Raw genomic sequence first — 21048 nt, 5'->3', positions numbered from 1 at the left:
CCCGCCCCACAAGCTCCGGGGACAGGAGGGCTTTGCTGCCGACCGCCAGCATTTTAAAAGCCCCTGCTGTCCCAGGGCGATTTTAAAATGCTGGCGGGTGGGAGCGAAGCCTCCACTGTCCCAGGGAGATTTTAAAATGCTGGCGGGCGGGAGCGAAGCATTCGCTGCCGACCCCCAGCATTTTAAAATCTCCCCGGGACAGCAGAGAAGCTCCGCCCCGCTCCCGGTGGCCGTGCAGAGCTGCCTGCAGTCCTGGGACCAGCGCAGCTCTGCGCCGCCATCCCGAGCGGGGCGCTAAGTCCCGTCCCGCTCTGGATGGCGGCACAGAGCTGCCTGCCGTCCCGGGACTACAGGCAGGTCTACGCCGCCATCCCGAGCGGGGCGCTAAGTCCCGCCCCACTCTGGATGGCGGCACAGAGCTGCCTGCCGTCCCGGGACTGCAGGCAGGTCTACGACGCCATCCCGAGCGGGGTGCTAAGAAGTCTCTGCTGTCCCGGGGAGATTTTAGAATGCTGGGGGTCGGCAGCGAACGCTTCGCTCCCGCCCGCCAGCATTTTAAGATCGCCCGGGGCAGCGGAGAAGTCTCCGCTGTTCCGGGAAGGCAGGCGGGGGGGAGCAAAGACTTTTGCCCCCCTGCCGGCCTTCAGAAGAGGTCCAGGACCTCTTCTGAAGGCCGGCTGTGGGCGAAAGTCTTTGCTCCCGACCGCCAGCAATTTAAAACAGGTCCCCGGAGATTTCCCTATGGGCTTTCGTCTTGCGAAGCAAGCCCATAGGGAAATTCGTCTTGCAAAGCGCCTCCAAAACAGAAAACCCTTTCGTCTTGCGGGTTTTCCGTCTTGCGAGGCATTCGTCTTGCGGGGTACCACTGTACCGTATTTTTCGCTCTATAACACGCACCCGACCATAACACGCACGTAGTTTTTAGAGGAGGAAAATCCGTAGGCATGCCACCCGTAGGCATTTCCTCCATAACACGCACAGACATTTCCCCTTACTTTCTAGGAGGAAAAAAGTGAGTGTTATGTTGCAAAAAAATACGGTAGTGGTTTTTTCCTTGCTGCATGCTGACTTATTCTTCCACCTGGTTGGGATGCCATTGTTCACTTGCCAAGGGTTTTGCCACTTCTTAAGAATTTAAAATGCTAAGCAGCCCAGGGTGGCTGGGGCAACCTAGTCAGATGAGCGGGGTACAAATAATAAAGTTGTTGCTGTTGTTGCTGCTGTTGACACCGTGTTTTGAGCATCTGGTTTTGCAATAGCATTTTCCCAGATGTAGCCAAGTCAAAATTAGCATGCTCTTTTTTCCTTTTAAGCCTGATGTTATATTATATTCTGCTTTAATATCACAGTTTTGCCCTGCCTTATTCTAAATCTCTGGTTCACCAGCCAATGGTCCCTTATACTACATGGTGGTACTGAGTGTCAGATTCCCAAGGCACTGAAATATTTTATAAGTTTTAAAAGAATAGGTCAGTACAAAGACATCATCATCATCTACAGGTACTCCCATTGAAACATGGTTTGCTTATTGCCTCTGAAGTGTAACAATGCCATCCTTGGCTTGAATCTCCACATGAGAAGCAAGCTGGTACTAATACATCGTCTCTGTAATATCAATTGGACCTGTGCTTTATAAATGAATTCTATTAATCTTTGAAGACTCCTGTTGGGGAGTTTTGCTGTTTAAAAGCAGCTGCTAGTTTGTTGGGAGCCATGTCAGATCTAAGATCACACTGATCATACCGTGTGTAGAAATAACAATTTTGTAAAGCTACGAGGCAGCATTTTGATCCTTCACCTGCCAAATTCTCTTAGAACGCCAGTATCTTCTTAAGCAGGCATAAACAACTTCTTTCTGGAGTAGGGGGAAATAGTAGTCCACCCATATGTGTGTGTTAAGAATATTCATTAATTTATCGTATACTGCTTGATTGCCAAAGTAGCTTTTCTCAACAAACCTTGGTTACCTATAAATATATTTTCTGCTGCTTTTGCTGGTTAAATGAGAAATTAAGTGCTACAAACAATGTGTGCATGGTGCAAAGCAGGGTGGGGGCTTGGGTGTGTGTAGTATAAACTATAAAGGGCGCTGTGTGTGTTCTTAAAAATGCACGAATCCTTCCTTCCCTAAAGGAATGGAGGCAGGAGGGCATGCCTTAAGGCTCGTGCTTCAGGGATCCCAACTCTCCAGAGCCCTAGCAGGTGCTTTGTTAACAAGATGTTCCTATAGTGCCAATTTAGAAAGCAGATTCTTCTAAATAAGCTTCGTCTCTCAGTACAATAAACATTCAAAAGGATGGCAGCATCTGCATTGCACAGAGCACACAAAAGCCTCCCTCTGCTGAGGCACTTTCATATCTGCTCTCATGGTCAGAAACTATTCCTGACAGCGAATCCTACATGGAGAGCAATGTTTCACGCAGAGGACAGCAAATTCTGCAGAGCATGCTCTGCAGCTTCCACTTCTTCTGATCAGGTTTGACATGGGAATGAAACATCAATACTGCTGCTTAAACAGGCAGGGATCAGCACTGTTCTTTATCTCCTATTGAGTGACATCGCTCCATGCAGGTGTGCTCAGCCACCTCCCCATTAGAGAGGCTTGGAGGAATGCTTGTTTCAGCTTATGCCAGGCATAGGCAACCTCGGCCCTCCAGATGTTTTGGGACTACAACTCCCATGATCCCTAGCTAACAGGACCAGTAGTCAGGGATGATGGGAATGGTAGTCCCAAAACATCTGGAGAGCTGAGGTTGCCTATGCCTGGCTTATGCATACAGCTGCTTTCTGGGTGTATTTTTGTTTGTTTGTCCTCTCTTCCCCTGTGGAATGTGACTTGGCCGGCATTGCACCATGTTGCCTCAGATTTCTGTTTGTGGCCAATGACAGTCCACATGGAGACTGGCTCCAATCCTGTCACCAATTAACTTATTAAGATGGGTTTTTTAAAAAAATGAAAAGTGGGGGGGGGGGAGAATGTGACATTGTATATAATATTTGTGTTTAACTACTTCATGGGTGGCGCTGTGGGTTAAACCACAGAGCCTAGGACTTGCCGATCAGAAGGTTGGCGGTTCAAATCCCCGCGAGAGGGTGAGCTCCCGTTGCTCGGTCCCTGCTCCTGCCAACCTAGCAGTTTGAAAGCACATCAAAGTGCAAGTAAATAAATAGGTACCGCTCCGGTGGGAAGGTAAACGGTGTTTCCGTGCACTGCTCTGGTTCGCCAGAAGCGGCTTAGTCATGCTGGCCACATGACCCGGAAGCTGTACGCTGGCTCCCTCGGCCAGTAAAGCAAGATGAGCACCGCAACCCCAGAGTCGGTCACGACTGGACCTAATGGTCAGGGGTCCCTTTACTGTGGGGATGGGGCAGGTAGCTAGATTGTTGTTGTTGTTTATTCGTTTAGTCGTGTCTGACTCTTCATGACCCCATGGACCAGAGCACGCCAGGCACTCCTGTCTTCCACTGCCTCCCGCAGTTTGGTCAAACTCATGCTGGTAGCTTTGAGAACACTGTCCAAGCATCTCGTCCTCTGTTGTCCCCTTCTCCTTGTGCCCTCAATCTTTCCCAGCATCAGGGTCTTTCCAGGGAGTCTTCTCTTCTCATGAGGTAGCCAAAGTATTGGAGCCTCAGCTGCACGATCTGTCCTTCCAGTGAGCACTCAGGGCTGATTTTCTTCAGAATGGAGAGGTTTGATCTTCTTGCAGTCCATGGGACTCTCAAGAGTCTTCTCCAACACCATAATTCAAAAGCATCAATTCTTCGCCAATCAGCCTTCTTTATGGTCCAGCTCTCACTTCCATACATCACTACTGGGATAACCATAGCTTTAACTATACAGACCTTTGTTGGCAAGGTGATGTCTGTGCTTTTTAAGATGCTGTCTAGGTAGCTAGATATTAAAGTAAGTAAAATGTGTAGAACAACAATTTCTGATAGTAGAAGGAAAACATTGGAAGCCCCTTTTCTTGGGTGTTTGTGAAACTAGTCGGGGGGAAAGGCAAATATGAAATTCCTTTGGGGTTGGTGTTGTGTATTCTCTCTAGCATGTGCAATGGAGAGACCCTTGAGCACTATGGATTGCTCCTGGCACCAATTTGCAACTCGGTGCTGTTTGGCAAATGCAAGTCATGGCAGACAAAGCAGTAGCCGCATTCACCTGCTTCATCCTCTCTTATTCTGAAATCAGAGGAAATCCAGCTCTTTCTTCATTGTGTGCACTTAGAAGTCATCAGCAATTTTTTCTGGGGTTTTAAGGGATGTTACTTGTCTTCACTGATTCATTCTCCCTGAACATCAGTTGGTCAAAACAGCTTGGTGTACTCCCTGAGTGAAAAGGTCCTCAGTTCATCATGCTTATTAATGAGAAATGTAGATCTCTTCACCTCAAATTGGGGGAGTGGGTGTGGTTTGCCCTGTGTAACTGAAACTCTTCCCTCCCTCTCAGCCCACTTTTGTTGACTGTGCATTCAGGAACATTCTTTTTTAAGATCATTTCATGGGTGGTGGCAATTCTTTACATAAGAAACTCCCGGACGCTTAGAGCAGTCTCCAATAGGAGTCATACTCAAGAGCAGGGCAAATGACATCAGTAGACTCAAGTTAATCATGCATTGTTTTCATTAGGTCTACTTTGAGTAAGACATTGTCAGATGCAACCTTTTAGGCTGGAGAAACAGTGCTGCAGCTGGATCAGTCACTGGGGTTTAATTAATTAGTAAACAGGCAAGGAGAAGGACTCATCACCCAGAGAGAACTAAGGTGCCAGAAACATTTCTGCAAGGGAAATAAGGACTGCTGAGGGGAAATAGCAAAGCCTTCAGGAAGACTGGGTGCATATCACCCAGGAAGCTAAATTAGAGTCTATCCTTTCAGAGCATCCTAGTCATATTTAAGTTAAGAACACACCCTGAGTGCATCTCCTTCATGCTGACTAGCATGGTTGTCACTGTGATTTCTCAGCATGCTCAATTATTTCTGCAGAGGACACTAAATTCTATCCCTTCAGCTCCCCCACAACACACAGCTTTTCCTGCTGTGACCAGCGGTCACCAAAGACCAACTAAGGTGAGCATTTTAAGCAGAATTCATATTAATGCTAACAACTTACAAATACAAATATCCCTCATTCACTTCAGGCTTGTAATGGTAAATCCTGAAGTGTACACTCTCTTCATAACAACCCCCATAGCCACTCCTCTTCTGAGACTATGCTGCAAAAAAGACATTTTTAACAATGCAGGTATTAAGACCAAGCAAGCTGTCTTTCTTACCTAATGCAACAAGTTTCGTTTGAATATCCGGTGTGATGAAGACTTCTGGTGGACTCAAAAGCTTACTATTTATTTTGTGACCTTTTGGTTGGTCATAATTAGGGATGAGCTAGTATCTCAGTTTTGATTTCAGTTTATCTTTTTTCCTGTCTTAAGTTTGGTTCTCTCCATTTCCATATCAGTTGGCATTTTTTTTTAAGGTCCTCTTGAAAATTCATCAGTATTTTAGACCAAATTTCATTTAATATACACATTTTCTATGCAGTTTTGCCAAATATACACAGTTTTGTAAAGTGATTTTCCCTAACACAATACATTTCTGTATGTTATTTTCACTCATATATGCATTTATATGCACACTTTACCCCGCTATATGCATTTTGTTCACACTACTTGGCTGGAGACGTACATCGCAAATTTCAAAGAAGTGTGAATTTTGAAGGATGGCTGGGTTTCAGTTCCCATACGGTTTCAGAAAGCACAAATTAGGCAAATTCTCCTTCAAATATGTGCTGAACTAAATTTCTGCAGAATTTTTCAAAATAAAAGTGGCAGCTTAACCTTTAGCCAATCTACTTCTGAGCTGAATTCAAGATGCCTATGTTGACATATAAAGCACTACACAACTGGGACCCAAACATCTGAAAGAGCAACTCCTACTATATTGACTTGCCTATGGCAATCCTGCCAATGGGGGAAGCTATAGGGTGGTGGCACTGGATTGGCCTACTCTGTGGTGGTACCCCACCTTGGGAGTTACTGAGGTGCATCAAGTACCAACACTATTAGTTTTTCATCAGCAACCAAAGATGTATATTTTGGAGACTTGGTGTTGGGAACCCCATAGATAATTTTCATCACCTGCTTTCATATCTTGATGATGTAATAGTGTTCATATTTTATTTTATGATTCTTGTGCAATGTACTTCTGCCCTGGAACCATATGGTGAAGGGCTGACTATAAATAAGGTAGGCAAATACATACATGCATACATACATACATACATACATGCTTTCGGTTCTGCTCAGTCAAGCAATGCTGTTTTCAGCACTCACTTCAGTGGGGGGTGGGCAGCAACTTGCACTGTAACACCATTCATCCCACCCACCCCACCCCTTTTTCTTTGAATCAAATTCCTTTTCAAAATACTCTGATATGTTCTGAGAAATGCAGACTGGATGGCACAAGGGGAGAAAGCAGGAAGCTAAGGCTTTGAATAATAGGATTGTGCAATTCAGGCATCTAATCACTCATGAAAGAATAAGATTAGTTAAAGCACCAACCATTGTAATCTGGGGAAATGCCTGTTAACAGAATGCATACCTGGATTTATTAGCTTCTGCTAATGGGCAAGTTGTTGCTTTTAGCCTGTACTTCTGTTTGTTGTGTCCTAAAGGCATCATGGCACGTGCAGTCTAGGGATGAGCACCCTGTGGCCCTCCAGGTGGGAAAGGCCATAGCTCAGTGGTACAGCCACTGGTCTGGAGGCAGAGGGTCCCAAGTTTAAAACCCAGTGAAAGACCCCCTGTCTGAAATCCTGGGGTACTGCTGCCAGTCAGTTTAGACAACACTGAGAGCTAGATAGACCAACTGATTTATGTTCATGCTGGATAGGGATGATGGGAGCTTGAATCCAACATCTGGAGGGCCGCAGGTTGCCTTGCCCATGTATCATTGATTGCTGCAGACCAGTCATGAAAACTGCACTAGTTGCATATGAGAACCATTACCAGTGCCTCCTTCCTGGTGTATGGAATATATAGACTGCAAAACATGAACCATTATCAACTTTATTGCACCAGACGCATAACCTATAGTATAAAGTAAAATGTGGCCCAATTACCGCACATGATAAAGTACAGAACAGCAGGCATCCTTAGAAGCAGAAAATTGACAACAGTTTCATTTTACTCATTTGTCTCCAACACACTCCTTCTGTGTACTATATTCAGTGGAAACAAGTAACGATGGAGTATATTGCTTTTCATGAAAAACAAACCCTTAATATCAAGGATATTCAGCAACTCTCTTGAGCTTTGATTTTCTTCTTTGGATATTCCATATAGCCTTAATAGTCAAAATGTTTCACTAGCTGCTTACACATACATTCCTGCCCTGGCCTTACTCTGAGAAGCACATGGTGGTACATATAGTTCTAGTCCACCTGTTGCACCTATTTTATTTCCATGAAAATCCTGTGAGGTAGTTCAGGGTGAGAATGTAATTGACACAAGCTCACCTGATGAGCTTCATAATTAAGTGGGATTTGAATCATCTGACTCTTCCTTGTCTAGTCCAGAATTTTAACCACAATATGCAGCCATCCATCTATGCCTCAATATTTTGCAAAGGTCCTGGGCCATACAGTTAAGGGTGATAATCCTAAGAAGGGAATGGCACAAACTACAGAAGACAGTATGAACCTTAGTTATTGATGTCAAAAATCTCTTCACCTTCCACCTTGGTGAGCTGTTAGCCAGGAGCAATAACAAGGGTTCTTCTGAACCGATGTTGCCTTGACCTTTCCTCATTCCTCATCCACAGCATGCAAGTAGGAACAGTCCATTAGATAGTGGCACTCACATAGAAATTTGCCTGCAAAATCTCTGGCTTCCTAGGTTGAGTTGACACTTGCCATTCCCTTAGGTGCCTGGCAGAAAATTCCAGTTGGAATGGGGATTTCCAGACCCTTCCAGACCCCTTCATTCCCACTTTGACAATGCATGAATGTAATATGCACAGTTACTCATTTCCTGTAGCTATTTTTTAAATAAAAGATAATAGGAAGTTATATAGCTATCTCTCAGAACAAACATGACTTGAGGTTCCAAAAAAGTTGGGATGCTCATAAAGTGATCATGGGTCATCCTTTACACTATTTGCAGGCATACTCTGTTTGAAGGGCTATCAGGTATAAGTCCCATTTAAGGATAGGCCTGCAAAGGGAAAGCAGCTAGGGCCTTGAAGTTGACCATCAACAGGTAGCACCTTGGCAGCAGACTGAACAGGCACACAGGTGTCACCTGGTCCTGGTCTTCCCCACTATGGTGCAATGTACTGTATTTCTAATTAAATTAAAATAATCATTTCTAAATTTGCATCTCTAAATATAAATTAACATGTGCATTGAAATTATCCTCTTTTTTGGTGACATGTAAGTGGCCACCCTGGAGGCACAGTTTATTTTAATGGAAATGCAATGTCTGATCTTGCCCTCTACTCCTTTCACCCAGTATACTTCATCTAGCCAAGATCCCTTTGACCCATGTGGAAAAGGAATGCTGCCCAGCTCTTTTTCTAAGATTTTTGCACAAGTCAATGTCATATAGGCCCATTTCCTCTTAGCGCACTTGTTTCAGGGAATGTAGGTATTGATTGCTCAGCAGAACTGCTGATCTGTGGCTGTCACCTTAGTGTTCTCGCGGGAGATTTTGTGCCTTTCCTGCCATAATTTTTTAACACTGTAAGAACTTCCCCGTAAGCCACTGTCTCTCTGGGACCTTCTGTTGAGCACACCATTTACCTGGGCTCCCAGCAGACTCTAACCACAGATCAAACATCTCTCTTCTGCTTAATAGAGCCTACTGGACCCTGTCACCATTGTTAGGGCAGGCTCCACTATAGCCGCTTCACCTCATTATGCTGGTGATTTATTACCAGCCGCAGCAAGCCAAAGGTTTTCACTAAAATGAGTGTTGCACGGATGGATTTGTTGAAACAACTCTGTGACTAGTGGGATGAATGATGAGAATGAACCCTGGGCTCCGAACAGCAGCCAAAGCTCTTGCTGGCATCATCCATCTAGTCCTCTCTGTGGGACTTTGCCCTAATTGGCACAAAAAGAAGCTAAAGATGACATTAACACTTGCTGCAGACAGATTGCAAAGACTGTTATAGATTTCTTCCCCCCAACTCAGTGACCACTTTAAATGCATAGAGGAGACAAAGTGGCGTGAGCCACAGGATCCTGATAATAGGCATAAAGCTAGCGTCAAACTGAACCGATACATTGAAATGTCAAATTAACCTTTCTTTGGCACAAGTCTTCACAAGATGGGCACAAAGCTATGCAGATGGCAGTGCTGTAAGCACAAGCCATGTAGGTTTGACACAATGGACAGTAATAGGACTTTAATAGCATTAAGGAACCAATCAGCTCAGTTGAGCCTGAGCGACAAACCGAAAGTCTGGTATCCAAGAGATTAAAGTATCAACAACATATTAGAAGGCAGCTGTGAGTTCGGGTCTCAAAATGCATGGCTTGAAGTACCTGACTTTACAATGATCAAGTCCTGCTTCTATACATATAAACAAGCTTGGCAGTACCGTAGTTTACAGATATGCAGTATTATCAGATTGGTAGCAGTCATCACCTCTACTGTAAAATATGAACTGTGATATGCATTAATAGCACCAACCAGATAGCTTAGAATTTACTTTTATTGTGCATACAGCAAAACAACACCAGGCAGAAGAAAACCCTGCAGAAGTGGTCAGTGTGTTGGTAAAGTGTGTTGCTGCTGTTCCCCCTTCAAAAAGTTAATATAATTACCAATGTGTTAGTATCAAACTAGCTGCAATGATAGAGGTACATGAATGCACTCTCTAAATGGGAAACCGTGTGGGAGGGGGATCTGGATTTGGTCTCTAGTGGGAGCGGGTTAACCCTTTCCCCCTTGCTCCATTTTACCACTGCAAATAACACACACACACACACACACACACACACACACACACACGCCTCACAGCTACTTAACTCATTAGGAAAAACACATGCACACAGTGGTAAAAGCTTAATCTAACCTACCTCCCCAGAATGGAAGATCAGCAGGTTTCTTCTCCACTTTTGCAGAAATCCTATCTACCACAAATGACTCCTGCCCATCTTGCTGTTGGGGTGAATGCCCAAATTAAGCTGTCACAAGGGCTTCCTTGATCCCACCTTTAGTGCTGGCCCCTAGGAGCCAACCAAGCTCCAAGAATGTGTGTGTGGAGTAATCAGCCTCATAACTTAAGGAGGGCTGTGGGTGCCCCTCCTTTTCCTTACCAGCTTGAGGTTCTTGAGTTCTCCCATGTCTTAAACTCATTTTCTCTTGGCTCTCTCATTTTGGCACTCCACAGTATGAATGAACATAGACTACCGGTATATTCTTGCAGTCTATGAGATCATCTACTTTCAGTGTGTGGAAGATCATTCCACAGTACCAAAAGTTTCACTATGCAAGATTGGGATCCATTCTAGCCCTACAACTCTTATGGTTGTTTTAACACATAACCATTCTTTAGAATAAAAAAGGAAAGCAAAACATTAGGCATCAGCTCTTCAGTATCAAGTGTTCTTGCCATTTTTGTCCCAACAAAATATATGAAAGAAATTGTAAGCTACTATTTTATTTTATTTTATTTTATTATTTAACTGGGACAGTTTGAGTAGTCAAAGGGTATGCCAGCTTTCCAATAATACTGTACTGCTTGGGGGGCAAAATCAAATGGGAAATCATTGCTAATTCACACGAATTTGCAAGATCAAGCAGGGGTGCTTGACCTGTATTACATTTTGCCTTCATATTGCTCAGATCATTGTTAGGTGTACTATAATCCAATCCACTTTTTGAGGTTCCTGACTATATACCAAACATTTGCATTGCTATGCCTGAGGCCAGCATAACTGTTTTTGCCAGAGATTAGGACTTCAAGGATTCATTTCCTCTCAAATATTAAACTGTGACAGGAAGCAGGGCTGCTAACATTGATTAGATATGGAATGGTAATTACTGTACTAGGAAGTCATGCATAAATATATATTACCCAAATTTTCAGTATAATTAACTGATTGGCATCTTTTAAAATGTTCGTTCAGGTATGATATTGTGCAGAGCTTATGATGTGGTGTGAAAGCATGCACCCACCAGTCAGATGCAATTAAAGTGGATTTACTTACATTGAAGTCAATGGGGCTAAAGGCCACTTCAGCCCAAAGTTATTTAAAAACAAACAAACATGGAAATCACTTCTGTGCAGGAAATCTTCCTGTACAATGGGGAAGAAATGTAAAAGTGAGTACACCTTCTGGGAAACTGTGACTGGTGGTTAGTTATTAGTCATTTGGGTATGCTTCAAAGTATTTTGAGTGTGGTATTCAACACTAGTCCTACTTAGAGTAGACTCATTGAATTTAATTGACACAGCTTAGCTTCATTCACTGTAGAACTTATTTGAATATCGTCTAGAATGAATACCATTGACATTTGTAAGAAAATTATTATGTGTGGAATGGCCTTTAAAACCAACACTACATCCCAGTTGCTCCCAGTTGGGGCAATTTAGCCATACAATCTGACCTTTTGTAAATACTAACCAGATACCATCAGTTAGGCTGGAAGGTAGATGCATCTCATATCAACCCTGATATTAGGGTGAAGAAAGACCAAGCCGTTCCAGTGGCATGCATCTGAAAGAAAGTTCTTTTTTTAAAAAAAAGAAATACCACTGAATTAAACTTAATTATATGGAAGGCATATATTTGGGGCAAAGTAGGCATGCAGGTTACAAAGTAGGCGTGCAGGAAGTGGGACGTGGGTGGCGCTATGGGTTAAACCACAGAGTCTAGGACTTGCCGATTAGAAGGTCAGCGGTTCGAATCCCCGCGACGGGGTGAGCTTCCGTTGTTCGGTTCCAGCTCCTGCCCACCTAGCAGTTTGAAAGCACGTCAAAGTGCAAGTAGATAAATAGGTACCGCTCCGGCAGGAAGGTAAATGGCGTTTCCATGCGCTGCTCTGGTTCGCCAGAAGCGGCTTAGTCATGCTGGCCACATGACCCAGAAGCTGTATGCCGGCTCCCTCAGCCAATAAAGCGAGATGAGCGCCGCAACCCCAGAGTCGGTCACGACTGGACCTAATGGTCAGGGATCCCTTTACCTTTACCTAGGCATGCAGGTTGCAGATTTGTGTGCTTAAAAGTTGCATATGGGATGTACCACTTCAAATTGCATGCTGATGAATGCTCCCCATACAAAAAAAAATCCTGGCAAGGCAAAAATATGGCAAGCCTCTAAACTGTTATCCTTGACCTCTAGTTTGTTTAAATGTGGGTGCTATTTTTTTGCATGTGGGAGTATCCAGTCATGTCACGTGAGCCGACAAGCAGCCTGCAGTAGTACATGAGGATTATCAACTTCATAAAAAGACATATTTGGGGTGTGATGTGGTAGAAGCAGAAGCCCAAACTACACATTTTTTTATAAAAATTACTAAAAGACACGAATGAGGGCTACCAATTTGATCTGAGCAATGGCTCGGGAGAAGGGTGTATTTAAAACTTTCGTTCCAGTGCCCTTTTCCCAATGCTTACCTCCCTCCCAGCTGTTTTTTGCCCCATGGAATGATGTGAGGGGTAAGAGAGAAAACCATGCAATGATAAAGACACCTGTATATTTTTCTGTACGGAAATAGTAGGGGGGTTTTTTTGGGGGGGGGCAACGTAGAAACAAGGGAGAGTAAATACTGCAGCTCACCATGCTCATCCTGCCACTTTCCAATCAAATGAGGGCTTTTTCCTTCCTACATCTGTATTTAATTTAGAGGAGGGGTGGAAACATTGGAAGCCCAATCATTGATTTCCTGATGTAACGTTTTGTTTGTCCCAAAAGTATTTGGATATATGGCTTGAAGTATGTATTATTATGTCTAAGTCAAGCAATCTTGGTAGCTGTGAACCAAACACCCTTTTCTCCAAGGTAATGCATTTTAGAGGGAAGAGGGATTATATATAAGCAATTTAAACCTGCTGTTTCATAAAGCTGAGAGAAAGGACTTGGACTGATGTGCTATGTCAGTTTAGGATATCAACATTGAGCTTACAATTGACAGGCCATTACTATGCTTTTAATAATAATAATAATAATAATAATAATAATAATAATAATAATAATAATAATAATAATTTGTTTCTACCCGGACCTTCTGGCTGGGTTTACCCAGCCACTCTAGGCAGCTTCCAACAAAGGATTAAAAATACATTAAAACATCAGTCATTAAAAACTTCCCTGTTGACTTTAAAAATATGTTGCTTCAATTGTAGTTTTTGTTACTACGTGAAAACTGAACTGGTGACTTGAAGCATTGCAGTTGGCAAAAGTGCGATCCTATGTGTGTGTCTACTCAGTTCCATTGAGTTCAATAGGACTTACTCTCGGTAGGACTGCAACCTAAGTTACACTGAACACTGGAACTTACTTCTGAGTAAACACGCTGTATGGGATCTGGCCGTATGACCAAAATCTTCTGTGCCACACCTATATGTGTGTAAGCACCAATGAATTCAGTGAAAGAAGCATAGAACCAGGCTGCTTGGCCGTTTATGTTACAGTCTTACAGAACAATCAGACACTGCACAATGAATGTTCATGGAATGATGGTTTGCTTCAGGCATGCATATTCTAAAGTAGAAATGTTTCAGGCATCTCATGCTATTATTGCTCATGCCATGAGTCAGTACTGATCAGCATTTTGTATTTAATTTCTTAAATGGAGGAGAAGAGTGTTTAATGATCAAATCTGTAAGTGATGAAAATCTGGAAAGGGTGACAAACACACTCTGGATCAGACTGAATTAATACAAATGAGGAATTGCTTTTCCATTTTCCCCGGTGTTGTTAAATACTACAACTGCTGATATTAACAATTCAGCCAAAGTTAAGTACCTTTAAGCCTCATTGATATCATTGAGAGAAATCTGAGCACATTCTAAACGCTTCCACTGAAATCAATGGAACATAATAGGATTTATATTTGGTTTGATTGTGCCTAAAATTATACTAGGATTGGGATTCAAAATCACATTGATTCAGTGAAGAAGTGGATTTAAAATAATGCTAAAATGAAAACCAAGGAAATTAAGTATTAGCTTTAGGATATGAAACAGGGGATCCCAAAAATAAAATGCTGTGGTGTCAGAGATGAGAGTTAGCTGCATGATCTTTTTCTAAATCATTTTCCTAAAAGTGTTATAATTCTGGATAATCACATACCACCCTTTGCAATCATGAGAACTGCTGACAACCATGTGGGTATGCTTCTGTGCGCAATATATGTCCTTGGAGCCTTTTGTGGGTGCCTCTCTCTGTAGTTTGTGTGTCATGTATACACCCTTAGAATATATAACAATACAGTATTACATGCTCACCTACGCCAATGTTTAAGGGGATAAGTTTGGTTATATGCTTTTCTCTCTCTTTCTTTATATTTGTATTCTACCTTGAAAATCAATAAATATATATTTTTTAAAATGTATACACCCTTGAAACATTCATGCCACCTCCGAAGAAATGGCCACTCTAAGCTCGTTTTTCTTCCCCAAGGTTATCACAATAAGCTCTTTTTAATATGCTGCCAAATAAAAAGTTGGCTGACACCTTCTCCACTCCTCTCATCCTTAATTTGGCATAAGTGCCTAAGTAAAAGTGCCGGGATTCTGCAAGGGTGTCATGCAGCTTCCGCTTTATTTGCTATTATTGTTGCTTTCAAGTGGAAAATTGATATAATAACAGCCTTCTTGCGGCACACAGCAGTCTATGCTTTTGTACAATGCTCTGTAAGGATGATCAGCATCCACTGGCAGGACGGGGGTGGGGGGGTGACAGATGCCGCCTGCAAATAATGAACCAATCCAATTTCCTTTGGAAAGGAACTTTGCAACAATCTCTTTAGCTTGGCAAGTTACAATGCTGTCCAGGGCTGCTTATGTGTATGTTTGGAGCAGTGGATGTTTCCCTAGCTCATTAGGTTTGAATATTCAATGGTATTTCCCTTAGAAAGACAGTAGAGGGGATCAGCTTCCCAGCAACAATGGCTTATAAAATGAAAAATAGGCAAAATAAGAAGCTTTATATAATACATGCACACACATTTATTGCATACAAGATGGGATGAAATAACTGCCAGGTGCATGAATTGGCTGCAGACATCTTAGGCCCTTGCCTGAACATCTGTTTTGAAATACCCATATCAAGGGGTATTCTGCAAGTGCAGAGACATAATGGTGTAAGTGTATTAAGTGTAGAAAAATCATTCATATTGTATTAGTAATGCTGTAGCCATTTTACTTTATGCCTTCGTATCCATTTGCATTGTGCCCAAAGATTAAGGCTGCTATTATAAACATACTTACTAAGGAGTCAGTCCTTTTGAATATAGTGGGAATTACTTCTGAGTAGACATGCTTAGGATTGTTTTGCAACTCACAACGATCTAATTGGATAGTGTCAGACAGTCATTCAAATATATTGAGCAATATTTAAGTTGCAAACCTGCTCTTTGATAATACTGCATCTTGTTCCTTGGCAGGTATGTGCCATTAAAGGCCAATTAAAGGCCTATGCAATACCAAATTCCCCACCAACCCCTCAAAGAGGGAGAAATTGTTATTTCTTAGCTTCATCCATTGTTGCCCTAATGCACAGCACAATTCAATGCAATTTTACTCAGAAGAAGAAGAGCCAGTGTGGTGTAGTGGTTAAGAGCGGTAGTCTCGTAATCTGGGGAACCGGGTTTGCGTCTCTGCTCCTCCACATGCAGCTGCTGGGTGACCTTGGGCCAGTCACACTTCTCTGAAGTCTCTCAGCCCCACTCACCTCACAGAGTGTTTGTTGTGGGGGAGGAAGGGAAAGGAGAATGTTTGCCGCTTTGAGACTCCTTCGGGTAGTGATAAAGCGGGATATCAAATCCAAACTCTTCTTCTTCTTCCTATTAGGGTTATTAGGACTTGAAGCTGGGTCAGAGTGATCCTTAAGTGAGGGAGGGGTTGAGATTCCATTAAGGAGAAGCCACTACTTCCTAAGACTTGCTAGGTGGTATTTTCCACCACCAATACCCTCATTCACCCTTTTGTCCGTGCGCACACATGCACACAGACAGAGAGAGGGAGAGACAGAGCACTTTGCATTGACACCAGGGCTAACATGCTTTTTCAGCCTTTATGGAGAGTGTCAGGGAGATGAGTCACAACAACCACAGAAAGAGAATGCCCCATTATTGACTTATTGGCCATGGGATACAGTAACAAAGATAGGGCTTTCCACTGCTGCACTGCACAGAGCTCTAAGTGTCCCAAGGTGGGGGAAGTCCAGTCACCCCTCAGCTACCCTCTTTGGAAGCTTACTAGTGCACTACCCATGTGTTCTCCAAAGGAAATATATTGAGATTGAACTCATTGCACATGAGTCTGATGACATCTCAAAACCATTTAGATCTCTTTCGATTTGCATAGCTAATGAATAACTGACTTGTGGATTCTATGGTGCCCATTTCAGCTGATTTGTAGAGGGAAGTTTGCAGGGTTCTTTGATTTGTCCCAGAGAATGGAGATCTGAGAGAACATAGTTCAACAGGATACTAACTCCGGCACACAGTTGTGAAGTCTGTCAGTATCAGGTGATGAGATGTTGTCTTTCATGGACATACCAGGCCCAGGCACCTGCAAGTGAGTGGGGATTACTTTAGCAAAAGTACTCAATTAGTCCCTTCCCAACCCAAAGGATGCCAAGTGTTGGGGAGTTACTGGGTTTGTGAGGGAAGTGGGCAACTTTGAAATGGGACTTCTGAGAAGACATACTTAGGATTACACCAGGTATGAGGAACCATTGGCCTGCAGATATTCCTGAACTACAACTCCCATAAGTTCCAGAAAGCATGGTCAAGGATGATGGGAGTTTTAGTTCTGCAACATCTAGAGCAGGGTTTCCCAAACTTGGGTCTCTAGCACTTTTTGGACTACAACTCCCATCATCCCTAGCTAGCAGGACCAGTGGTTGGGGATGATGGGAAATGTAGTCTAAAAGCAGCTGGAGACTCAAGTTTGGAAAACCCTGCTCTAGAGAATCAAAGGTTCCCAACTCCTAAATTACACTGTAAGATATATGCTTCGCTAACAACTCCATTAAGGTAGTTAAGTGTTTAAGTCTAAAGGTATTGTCATGGGGTTTTTCTCTTGCTTATATATTTTAGCGATTTCTCTTAAATTAAAATCTGGTATTAAAGTAAGGTGACCAGATGAAAAAGAGGGGTGGGCTCCTGCACCTTTAATAGTTGTTTTGAAGAGGCATTTCTCACGAGGAAGCTGGTAAAATGTGGGTTGAACGAGGTAGCTGTTAGGTGAATTTGTACCTGGTTGACTGACCGAACCCAAAGATTAATGATTCCTTGTCATCCTGGAAAAAAGGGACAAGTGGGGTGCCTCAGAGTTCTGTCCTGGGCCTGTTATTGTCTACCATCTTTGTAAATAACTTGGATGAAGGAATTGAGGGGATGCTCATCAAATTTGCAGATGACGCCAAACTGGGAGGGGAGCTAATGCCACAGAAGACAGAATCAGAATTCAAAATGACCTTAACAGATTGGAGAACTAGGCGTAAGCTAACAAAATGAATTTCAATAGGGACAAATGGAAGAACCAGATGCACAAATATAGGATGGGGGACACCTGGCTTACTAGCAGCACATGTGAAAAGGATCTATGGGTCTTGGTGGACCACAAGCTTAACATGAGTCAACAGTGTGATGCAGCAGCAAAAAAAAGCCTAATGCTATTCTAGGCTGCATCAACAGAAGTATAGTGTCCAGATCAAGGGAAGTAATAGTACCACTCTATTCTGCCTTAGTCAGACCACACTTGTAATACTGTGTCCAATTCTGGGCACCACAATTTAAGAAGGATGTTGACAAGCTGGGATGTGTGCAGAGGAGGGCAACCAAGATGATCAAGGGTCTGGAAGCTAAGCCACATGAGGAGCACTTGAAGGAGCTGGGTATGTTTAGCCTGGAAAAGAGGAGACTGAGAGGAGATATGATAGCCATCTTCAAATAAGGGCTGTCACGTGGAGGAGGGAGCATGCTTCTTGCAATGTCTTCAAGTTGCAAGAAAGGAGATTCCGACTAAACATTCAGAAGAACTTTCTGACAGTAAGATCTGTTCAGCAGTGGAACAGACTCCCACGAGAGGTGGTGGACTCTCCTTCCTTGGAGGTTTTTAAGCAGAGGTTGGGTGGCCATCTGTCATGGATGCTTTAGCTGAGATTCCTTCATTGCAGGGGGTTGGACTAGATGACCCTTGGGGTACCTTCCAACTCTAAGAGTCTATGATTCTGAGATTGTTTGCCATTCTAATTAGATGCTAAAGGTGGCGTTTCAGCTCCCTGAAGGTACTTTGTTAAAGCTCAGTGTGTTTTACAAGTTGAACCTATGAAGTCAGAAGTAAGGACTACTGAGTTAAATGGGGGTGTACTCCTATGAAACCTAAATTTGCAGTGATGCTGATCCTAAAAAATTGTGTATTATGCTATGCACTGCTTCTTCTTTGCAGTGTGTGTATTTATTTTAGTGGATTAACATAGCTATCTGCATTTCTCGACTCTCCTTGGCACCGTGGCTATGAAGACTGTCATAATGAGCTCCTGCTCTACACCCCTGAATGGCACATAGCAATCGCATATCACACTGTGATCCTTATATCTACATTCTTTTTCCTGTGTAATATTTTTAGGTGACAACCCTGTACCCATCTATAATACATTTTACTCAGTTTCTACTTCTTCTTTTTAGGGGGAAGTGATATGTAAACTCAATAAATCCTAATCTCCTCATCTGAGGAGAAGAGTCTTATTGCACCTTTAAAATGAACTAATTTATGGTGTCATAAGCTTTCATGGACTGCATTCTACTTCATCTGTTGTAGTTTATGGAAACATGCCAAAATAATTTATTAGTATTTAAGGTGCCACAAGACTCTTAGGATGTAGCAGCAAAAACAGCAAACATAGTTACTCCTCCGGAAACTGTTAATTAAGTTGATTACACAAAACAAATAAGGTATCAAATATCTAATGTAACAAACGACACACTGAGCCAGAATTTATGAAGGTAGCAGTAACGATCTTGAAATAGAATCTACACAGAACTCAACTCATGTGTCACACCAGCGACTATTTTATAAGAATTGATAAATTATCACTCTGCTCACCCTCAGTCATTTTGGCACAATCCAAACAGGGCCTTCCCACAATTCAGCCTAGAAAATACTCTGTAATAAAATGTATAATGACTATCTAAAAAATTTTTATTAGGGGATACTGACAAGTAGTAGTAGTCATCGTACATACATACATATTTTCATTAGACAGCTATGAGCATTTTACTATACCACCTAGAGATAACTTTAAAAAAGGAAAAACAACAGTTTTCTGGCACCTTAAAAACAAATTTATTGTTACATAAGCTTTGGAGGACTTCGTAAGAAACATGGATGACATCCAAGAAAGCTTATGCAATAATGAATTTGTTAATCTTGAAGCTGCCACAAGACAATAGCTGTCAACGTTTCCCTTTTTTAAAGGGAAATTCCCTTATTCCGAATAGGATTCCTCGCAAGAAAAGGGGAAAGTTGAGAGCTATGCACAAGACAGACAACAGCCAAGTATTCCATGTGGAGGTACGCAAAAACCCCCAATGGCCTGCACGGGACAATGATGTCATATCCCTTGAGGCCTGCTTGATGCCACTGTACAAGCACAAAGCCACAGCAGCTGCCAGCCATGGCATGTGAAGACTGCAGCACCTACCACTGCGCAGGCCACAGCTGTGCCTAGTGTTGGAATGGGTTTTTGTTTCCACAGAGTGAAACAGTGGACCCATAGAGTTAAAATTGCAAACACTGTTTCCATTAGGAAAAACGAAAGACACTTATAGGATTGTTCCACAGAAGGAATATTTACATATTCTTAAGAAATTGCAGCATTTTCAACAACAAAAATCAAACACAACCATGTGGATAAAATTCAGGGTACTAGATGAGTTATTTCAGCAGACAGGGGGTTTGCCAAGCATGTGGTAAGGTAATATATCCTGCTCTGCAGGCCAGGGGCTGTTTGGTATACTAATCACTGTTCTCTGCATTTTCCACAGTCATTTCTGAATCTCTAAAGCTCTGCCCATTGTTCCTGGACTAGCAGCTACCTGGTCAGGCGCTGGTTAATCACACAGAGCAGAAATAATCTGAAATGCAATCCTTACCTTGCATGCCATAAGAAGGAGAGCCTGCATGGAGGGAAGATTACATAGGAGTGGGCCCTTCACTCAGCAGACCTCCCAGAGAGCTAGCACTTCATTCTCTGCAGCATCACTGACGCTGTTGGAATGTGGCTCTCTGCAGCAGCTTGCCGGAGGTGTGCAGAAAACACACATTCAAGTCACAGAGCCAGCCATGTAAAACCGCTGCAAACATCTGAACTAGGAATGGGCCAAGCAGGCTTTCTTTCCAGGAATAAAATGCCCTCCAATCCAGTTCTGCAGATTTTTGTGCTCATTATCTCTTCTCCTGATTGTAGCACTGCCACCCCACAAGGCAACTATCAGCACAGCTGGCTGCCAGAGATGAACCAAGGGGATCAATGTGCTCAGCTCTCCATTCTCTTCTCCATAGTGTGAATCAGAGCCTGCGCCTCAGTGATGGGTGTGAGAAGAGACAGCAGCTCTGGGATATTGATATCGTGTCATTGACTGTCTCCTTGCTTCAGGAGGTTATGCTGCCTCCCTCCCTCCCTCCCTCCCCAGCCCCACTCCCCACACTCACTGCTTGCGTGTAATTATTGGAAGCAGGGTATATTAGATTTGATACACCTTCCCAAGCAGATGGTTGCCAGCACTGAGATGTGGAAATATGTGCCCAGGGCAGATTGTCCCAACTACTTAAAAAGGTGGAGAGATCATACTGTCTCTACCCCCA

The 21048-nt window shown here is 43.0% G+C and overlaps 1 protein-coding gene and 1 long non-coding RNA gene across 8 annotated transcripts in view; one reads left to right on the top strand and one right to left on the bottom strand.

Annotated features, from left to right (window-relative positions):
- Positions 1-20656, bottom strand: part of LOC308581813 — a 42348-nt gene extending 21692 nt beyond the window's left edge. The window contains exon 1 of the long non-coding RNA XR_014005302.1: positions 20337-20656. This is a non-coding gene — a long non-coding RNA (uncharacterized lncRNA). The remainder of the gene's footprint in view (positions 1-20336) is intronic.
- Positions 1-21048, top strand: part of SHISA6 (shisa family member 6) — a 267634-nt gene that overhangs the window by 86505 nt on the left and 160081 nt on the right. The window lies entirely within an intron of this gene.

The sequence above is a fragment of the Podarcis bocagei genome, assembly GCF_964188305.1.
Source record: "Podarcis bocagei genome assembly, chromosome: 2".
Taxonomy (NCBI): domain Eukaryota; kingdom Metazoa; phylum Chordata; class Lepidosauria; order Squamata; family Lacertidae; genus Podarcis; species Podarcis bocagei.
Note: the sequence above shows the minus strand (reverse complement) of the source record. Positions and strands in the feature narration are given on the sequence as shown.